This window comes from Eptatretus burgeri, chromosome 6 (assembly GCF_056783735.1).
Source record: "Eptatretus burgeri isolate ZD-2024b chromosome 6, Ebu_testis_v1, whole genome shotgun sequence".
NCBI classification, from domain to species: Eukaryota; Metazoa; Chordata; class Myxini; order Myxiniformes; family Myxinidae; genus Eptatretus; species Eptatretus burgeri.
Genome location: NC_140966.1, coordinates 43,210,623 through 43,219,154, shown reverse-complemented (window position 1 = coordinate 43,219,154; position 8,532 = coordinate 43,210,623). Strand labels below are relative to the sequence as shown.

General features: G+C 47.8%; 1 pseudogene; it reads left to right on the top strand.

The window, feature by feature from the left end:
* The first annotated feature begins 6,529 nt into the window (after nt 1-6,529).
* Nucleotides 6,530-7,671, top strand: LOC147024652 (uncharacterized; annotated as a pseudogene).
* Nucleotides 7,672-8,532: the final 861 nt, after the last annotated feature.

Below are 8,532 nucleotides of genomic sequence, written 5' to 3'. Positions count from 1 at the left end.
AAGATAGAGTCAAAGCTTGTCTGAAAATAAAAGCAGTATCAAACTCTCTAAATCCCCCAAAAATCTTTTTTTGTGTAATTCCCCAAAATTCAGGCTCATTACTCGCCTCCACTCTCTTGTTCCTCTCTTCTCCATTTTGTGGCACTATCTTGCTCAGTCTGTTCAATCACACTCTTCTCTCCTGGTCTTAAAGTTGGCAATGAACCATCTCAGATCATTCTCATTTCCACATGATAATTTGTACCCTCATTAATACTTCCCTAACCCTCTCCATCAACTTGCAGGTTGCTATGCTTCCTTCTGTCTCTCTCTCTCTCTCTCTCCCTCTCTCCCTCTCTCCCTCTCTCCCTCTCTCCCTCTCTCCCTCTCTCCCTCTCTCCCTCTCTCCCTCTCTCCCCCTCTCCCCCTCTCCCCCTCTCCCCCTCTCTGTCTGTCTCTTCCCTTTTTCCTTCCTATTGTGTTTTATTCGTGTTTTTTTTTTCTCCTTTGTTATCGTTGAGAAAGAGTGAGAGCTGGCCTATTTGGTTGTTGTGGTGTACTGGGCCTGCGGGGGCAGGGCGTGATGCGGGGAGCATGGTGGAGGCGTGGAGGAGTGGTTTTGGGTGGTCACGTGCTTGCACGGGATATAGGAGTGCATGCCACCTGAGGCGTGGGTGTAGCCGTTGTGGTCTGTGGAGCCTGTAGGTCATGTGGCTGTAGAGTGCATCGAGTACGTAATAGAGGGGAGTTACGGGCATCGTACGCTCACACTCTCGCTCGTGGCAATAAAGCAGGGTTGTGCTATCCCCTCGCTCGTGTCTGCCTTGGCGCACCTCTACCGCGACATTACATTTGGCGACGAGTCTGTTCGGATCGGCATGTGCAGAGTGCCTGGGTTACTCGGATTGACGTGCAGTTTTGGCCGGGGCGATTGGATCGCGGCAGCGAGTAACTCGGCGCATATCGCGCGGTTCGAGGTCTACACCGGGCGTGGGTCCCGGAGCAGCGCATCGCGAGTTTCGCGCGCCGCACGCACAGGCTTCGGGCCCAGGCGTCTCGCCGTCACGGACGGCTCGAGAATGGCGGAAGGTCGGGGAACGGGGCACGGCGCACGGACGCATGCCCGTCTTCATCGGAGACGACTTCGAATTGTTTTCTGAACAATTGGGCTGCTATTTCCACGCGAATGATGTGGACGATGAAAGCAAGCGCAAATCGATCTTTCTCGCCTCGCTATCAACGGAGCATTATCGGCTGCTGAGTGATTTGGTAGCGCCAGATAAGCCCGGGGATGACGGGCTGTCGTTTCAGGACATTGTGGAGAAGATGAATGCACACATGTCGCCGGAGAAGTCATGGCAGCTCGCTCGATACCAGTTCGATCACCTCGCAAAGGGTGCGGAGGAGCGCGTTGCAGATTTCGTAGCACAGGTGAAGCATTCGGCCGTGGCTTGCAAGTTTACGGCGGAGGAGCGTCCAGCACGATTCAGAGATCGTTTTATTTCGGGGCTGCAAGATGCGAAGATGGTGGCGGCCATTCTGCGGATGCGAAGTGTCAACGTTACATTCGACTCAGCGGTCTGGACTGCTTCAGCTGTCGAGCAGACGCTCACGGATGTCCGCGCCATCGCCGGCCAGGACGTGATGGGTAGTTCTGGCTGGGGCATGTCGGCTGACCCCGGGGTCCACACGATGACCCAGGTGCCCCAGGTCGCACGCGCGTCTGGCGGTGCGAGCCGTGGGCGCGCGCCGCAGCGCAGCCGCACAGGGAGCGAAATGGACTTCCAGGGGTGCCGGGGTTGTGGTGGTCCGCACCTGCGACGGGTGTGCCCGTATAAGAACACCGTGTGTTTGCATTGTCACAAGGTGGGACATTTGAAGCGTGTGTGTCGGATGGCGGGGGCCGCCTTTAAGGTCTTGGATGGCGAGGTGCGGGACGACCCCAGCGACTTGGGGAGCGGCCTGCAGCCAGGGCATCGCGATCCCGGCGGCCCGGAGCAGGAGATGCAACCAATGTTGAGTCTGTTTTCGATTGGTCCGGAGGTGACAAGACCAATCACAGTGGAGGTCGAGGTGAATGGCGAGCCGATCATATTTCAAGTTGACACCGGGGCCACAGTGTCGGTCATGGGCGAGCGGGCGGCTCGTGGTCTTAGCGGTGTTCACCTGGTCAAGACGACCTTGTCGCTGTGCACGTACACCGGCGAAGCGATTGCACCGCTTGCGGTGGCAGACGTCTCGGTGGTCTACCGGGGTCGAAGCGCCCTGCTCTCAGTGTTTGTGGTACGAGGGGAGGGGCCCGCCCTTTTGGGCCGGGACTGGTTGGCGCACCTCAGGCTGGATCTCCAGTTCGTACCTCCAGGTGCTCCGGTGCCTCCTTCGAGACCCGGGGGCGAGGTTCTGGCGGCAGGAGCCGCAACGATGCAACGGGAGCGGCCGTTCATTGCTTCCTGCGATCATGATGTACGGTTCTGGAGCAACGGGAGCCATGCCAGCCGCGATGAGCTCTCGCGCTTTGGCTGCGCTCATGATACAGTGTGCGCCCGTGTCGTTCACGTGATTTCAGCGGGGAATTGGAGCGAGCCAGTCGCGTTCAAGAAGTTCGCGGATCGCGACCGTCGACGACAAGCAGGTCATCGCAATGTCGCGACGACGACCGAGAGACGGACACGTGATGTGATTCATGGGTTGCTGTTCGTTGCGTATTTGATTTTCATTGCTCGAGTGATGCAGTTTAGCGTTGTTAAAATAAATGCCGACAGTTCGTGTGTGAGCATATGTTTGGCTAGGATCAATCGATGGGATGTTCGATATGACCGATGTGATATGAAGGCCTTGGAGGCGATCATGGCAAATAAAGAGGTCTTTCTGGTCTCCAGCTGCGAGGGCAGTCACGGTTCGTTGCCCTGTCATGTGTGGGGATTATATTGGGAGAACACGCTGTACGAAAAGGGGAGTTTGCATCTGCACAGACGATGTTCTTGTTGCTTTATGGCATGACTGGATGTGATGGGTGGTTTTGTATGGGATTGCTGGGATGGCAGCCAACTAATTGCCGGTTCGACTCGCGTGTGGGTCTCAGAGATCGACTCAGAGTCGGGGCTGGTTCACTGTTCAGCGTTACCCCACCCATAGTTTCGGCAAGGTCAGACGTTCCTGGCGCCCTGGGGCGCAACTCTCTGTTCTCGCCAAAGCCGTTCGGGCGTGCGTTGGGATCTCGGCTGGTTGTGATGCGTGGGTTTGTTATGGGACTGATGGTGCACCCAGCCGACGGCGCTGTTCAGCGTCACCGCCCAAGGTCGGACGGGCTTGGCGGCGGGCGGCACAAACCTCTGTTCTCGCCAAGGTCGGCTGCGCTGGCGCCACGGGGCTTCCAGACAACGGGGCTTCCAGAAAATGGGGCTTCCAGGCTCGGAATGTTTATCTGATTCGGGTCTGTCTGGGGGAGATGTGGTGCCTTGTCGGCTGGGGGCGTTTGATGGTGCCGGGGAGGTTTGCTCGGGAGGTCGTCGTGACCTCGCCGGAGGGCATGTAAGCATGAGCTGCCTGGGGGCGCTTCTGCTGCGTAGTGATGCTCTGCTTCCCACCTTGCTTCTTGATATCTGTAACGCGGTCAGAGTTTTTGTGGGTTCGTCGTGCAACTCAGCCTTCGGAACCTGTCCATTGCAGTTCAACTCGCTCGCATCGAACACGTTATATGGTGTGATGTGCCTGTGCTTTGTGGTTATTATCGTTTTTTGTGCCTCTCTGCTTTTATATCATGGTATTCTGTGCCGATTATGCTTATTATTATGATGGTCATTTTATAATCATAGTTTTAGGAGGGAGGAGTGTGGTGTACTGGGCCTGCAGGGGCAGGGCGTGATGCGGGGAGCGTGGTGGAGGCGTGGAGGAGTGGTTTTGGAGTGGTCACGTGCTTGCACGAGATATAGGAGTGTGCGCCGCCTGAGGCGTGGGTGTAGCCGTTGTGGTCTGTGGAGCCTGTAGGTCGTGTGGCTGTAGAGTGCATCGAGTACGTAATAGAGGGGAGTTACGGGCATCGTACGCTCACACTCTCACTCGTGGCAATAAAGCAGGGTTGTGCTATCCCCTCGCTCGTGTCTGCCTTGGCGCACCTCTACCGCGACATTACAGTTGTGGCCTCGCTGATTTTCTTTTTGAGGCCTTATAAGTACCTTGTTGCTTATAATGCATTTGATTTTTAATTTTATTTCGATTCATTTAGTTTGACCTTCTTGTCTGGTTTGGGCAAAGAGGTGATAAACTGCCATCATGGCGAATGTACGCTCTCAGCATGAGGCGTTTAAAAATTTAACTCGGAAACACGTGGTTGTTTGTGTTCCACCAGAGGGTGTCCTCACTGAGGATGTTATATTTGTAGTCGGGGATGTAATCGGTTGTGAACATGTCCGAGCTGCATCCCGAATGAGTCAGAAAGTCATTGTTTTTGTGTCAGACAAAAACTTGGTGCAAAATATAGTGAGTACAGGTTTAACCACAGAGAGTGGCGTTTTTATGTTAGCGTCCCCTATGGATACCCCTGCGATGAAAATTGTAATATCAAATGTTCCACCTTTCATACCAAACGATAAACTAATATCAGTTTTGTCGCGATATGGGACAGTTGTGTCAAGAATGTCTGTGATTCCACTGAGAAGCCGAGTCGAGCAGAAAAAACATGTAATGAGTTTTCATTGACAGATTTTCATGGTTCTTCCTGATCGCGGTGATGACACAGGACTGAATATTTCGTTCAAAGTAAAGTTCAATGATCGTGAATATCAAATGTATGTTTCACCGGCTTCGTTAACGTGTTTTCTCTGTGGAGCCCTCGGTCATGTCAAACGATTTTGCCACAAGGTTTCCTGTTCAAAGTGTGGTAAAAATGGCCATGGAGACATGGATTGCAAAAAGGATATCAACACTGCAGATTCTATAAAACGGGCTGATGTTAATCTCAATAGTTTACCGATTCCTGTTGTTCCTGCTGTTCCCTCTTGTAGTGAGACGGATGTTAACAATACCCTTGTTTCCAATCCCAGCGTCGAAAATAATGGTACATCACTCCCGATTACTGAAAATGAAGTAACCTCAAATTGTGCAACCTGTCCTGATGCTCTTTCATGTAGTGAAGAAATGAACGAGGATCCTGTAATTACCCCGAAAAAAAATGAAGAGCAACAGATGCTAATTTTTCTCTCAGTACTGCAAAGAAAGTAGTATTGGAGATGGACATGACTGGAGACGGCATTGGGTCACGAGTGGTATTTGACGATGTAGATTGTTTCAGAAGTCAAGGATGAGACGATGTGATAATGTTTGACCAAGTTATAAAAATGATCAACATGATGTGATATGAGTGACAGGTTATGAGCTGCAACATGTCGAAAACCCGGTTTCGTTCAACAACTTTCAAAACTTGACCTTTGCATAACCTTTGAAGGTCACAAAAACAATGTTGTGGACATTAAAATAAGGAAACAGGATACGTGCTATAGCTTATTGGAGTTAGTTCGTCGAAGAAGGTCGAAAACCCAGTTTGATTCCCACAACTTTGAAAATTTGACCTTTGTGAACTTTAAAGGTCAAAGGTCAAGGATTATGACCTTTGGTGCAAAACTTCCTCTGGAACATTCCAGGAACAATATAATGTCATATAGGCTATATGGCATTCCACACTCCTCGGATTATCCATACTTTGATGAAATCAGCGTAAAAACAAACTTGAAGGGGGCGCCACGGGAAAAGTGTTTGAGATATAGCAAAATGGTTTCAAGACCATTAGAATGACCTCAATGACCTCAATCCTCAATGGTGGGGAATGACCTCAAGATTATGTCGTATTGTCATCCGAGCTCTCAAAGTTTGGGCGGTCATATGATTTTTATGTCAAAATTCGCAATTTTCTAAGTTTTCTAAGACCTTGTGACCTTGATCTTGGGAGGAAAATGAAAAATCGAGCTCCGTGCAGCTATGCAGGTGCCATTAGGCCAACCAAATACTGAAACCCGTGATAGATTCGACAAACCCCCTCGGAGAAGATGGATTTTTATCTTCTCCGACAGTTTTCATAGGATCCGGCTGGAAATATTTGACAATATGGCTGAATGTACTGCCCACAGTCCCTCGTGGCCCGATTTTTGATTTTCGAAAAAAATAATTTTTTTATGATTTTTAAAATATTTCAAAGTCCCGTTGCTAGGCAAAGGATGGGTCCATAGCAACGGTTCTCATTTGCACACAACTCGGTCATGGTATAAACCTACCAACCAAGTTGCATCGAAATCGCCATTGTATTAACGGAGCACTGGACTGAACAGAGCAACAGACAGACAAACATATCGACGGAAATACTGACAATCAGGGTGGAAAATTTTCAAAAAAATCTCAATAGATTGACTACCCAACAGACAGACAGACAGACAGACACACACCAATAACGAATATAGTGGTCACTCACTTTTTCGTGAACCAACAGTGTCGCTGAAAACGGACCCAAATTTGTTTTTCATGTTTCGACCCTTTTTGAAGAGGAGGATAGTAAATTAGATTCAAAAATTGAGGAAAATGAATCTCAAAGGATGCACTTCATCTCTATAGATAGAAATCGTTGTTCAACGGAAATAGGAGGCAATGCTGAGGACGTTAGTAAACCTTCAATTGAACCATTACCATCACTGGTTACTAATGAGCAGACGGTGATTGACTCAGACCTCAACAGTGCCCCTCTACCCATACAGATGGAAAAATGTATTGCCAAGTCTCCGACTGATTCCATACATAATACGACACATGAGGGCGAAACTGGGGTTTCGGCTCAGTTTGTGCCAAATGATCATCATAAAAAATGTAGTTTGTACCATAGAACTCTCGAGCACATCTCTGGAGACACTCAAGATTCCAATAGTGACTAAAGAGGCTGATATTCTCGATCCTGGATGTACCTTGTCAGCGTTGTCAGAAACGTCAGAGTCGGATGAAGATGTTGAGGTGCCTGAGTTGTCTCAGTCTCCGATGAGTCAGTCAATGATAGCTCCTCAACTTGTATTTTCTTTTCTAAATGAAACCAATGTACAGCGAAAAGTGGTTATCAAGGATACATTTCCTGATTTAGTTTCATTTCTCTGCGAAATGACTGCGAAATGACTTTCCTGATGACTGCGAAAAAAATAAAAACAAAGCCCATTGATTTCCCATTAACAAAGTCACAGTTTCACCGTCTTCGGAAATTGATCACGAAAGCAGGTCTTGAAATTTCGCAACAGTCGATAAAGCCTTTTGATAAAGAATGAAGAAAATCACTTTTGGCACTTTAAACATAAATGGTGGAGGTGCAAGTCACAATCGCCAAGTTCAAGTGCAAAGTTTATTTAAGCGCAAAAAAAATGGACACTTTTATTGCAAGAAACACATATCACTCAGAACGTGGAGTATGATTGGTGTCGCCTTTTTGGGGGGCAGTGTTATTTTAATAACCTGTCTTCTCTTTTGGCAGGTCTTGCTTTTATACTTAGACCAGAACTAACACCCGAATCATGTGTCTTCCTGGAGATTGTAAAAGGCCGATTCATTTCTCTTGAACTTGTGATTAACAATTTTCATTTTACATGATTTAATGTGTGTGCACCTTGTGAGAGTGCAGAACGTTGAGCTCGCTTTCTTTGCTTCTGTGATCTACCACTTACAGACAGTTGATTCAAATCACTGTGTCTGCATTGGAGGTGATTTTAACTGCATATTTGATCCCAAAATAGACAGGAACACAGCAGAACCCCATCCGGAATCTTGTATTGATTTATCGCTTTACTTCTCTCACGTTGGGTTACTAGATATATGGAGGGATTTTTACCCTAATGAACTTCAGTTTACATGGAGCCGTATTACTGGAGTAAGATTTCCTTTGTGAGACTTGACCGATGGTATATAAATTCTCGTTTTAGAAACATTGTGGTCTCTCCAGTTTTTTTTTTCCATCAATATTCTCAGACAATCATTTAGTAACCATGGGGTTTCTTTTTCCTCTGTCAATACGTAAAAGTGCGTATTGGAAATTTAATACGAGTCTTCTAGAAGATGGGCTATTCGAAGAAGCCTTCAAAGTGTTCTGGGCTAACCAAATCCAAAGGAAACCCTCATATTCTACAGTAAATTTATGGTGGGACAATACAAAAACCCATATTCGGGTATTTTGTCAACAGTTTAGAGCAAATGTCACAAACGTTAAGAATGTAACAATGACTTTCTTCGAAGCTGACATTTTACAACTGGAAGGAAAACTGGTTAACGATAATAATGCAAGAAACTATCAGTTATTACAAGAAAAGAAGATTCAACTACGGGAGTTAATCCAAGAGAAAGCAGCAGGGTTGCTACTCAGACTAAGGGTCAGGAACTTCAAGGATTTTGATACCCCCAGTGAGGCTTTCTTTTGTTGGGATTCTGTTAGTAAATCGCCCAAGAATATTTTTTTCTGTTTTTGACTCCAACGGAACTGTTACAGCAAATCCCAAGGATATAAGGTTGTGTGTTAAAGATTTTTTTTCTCCAGATTGT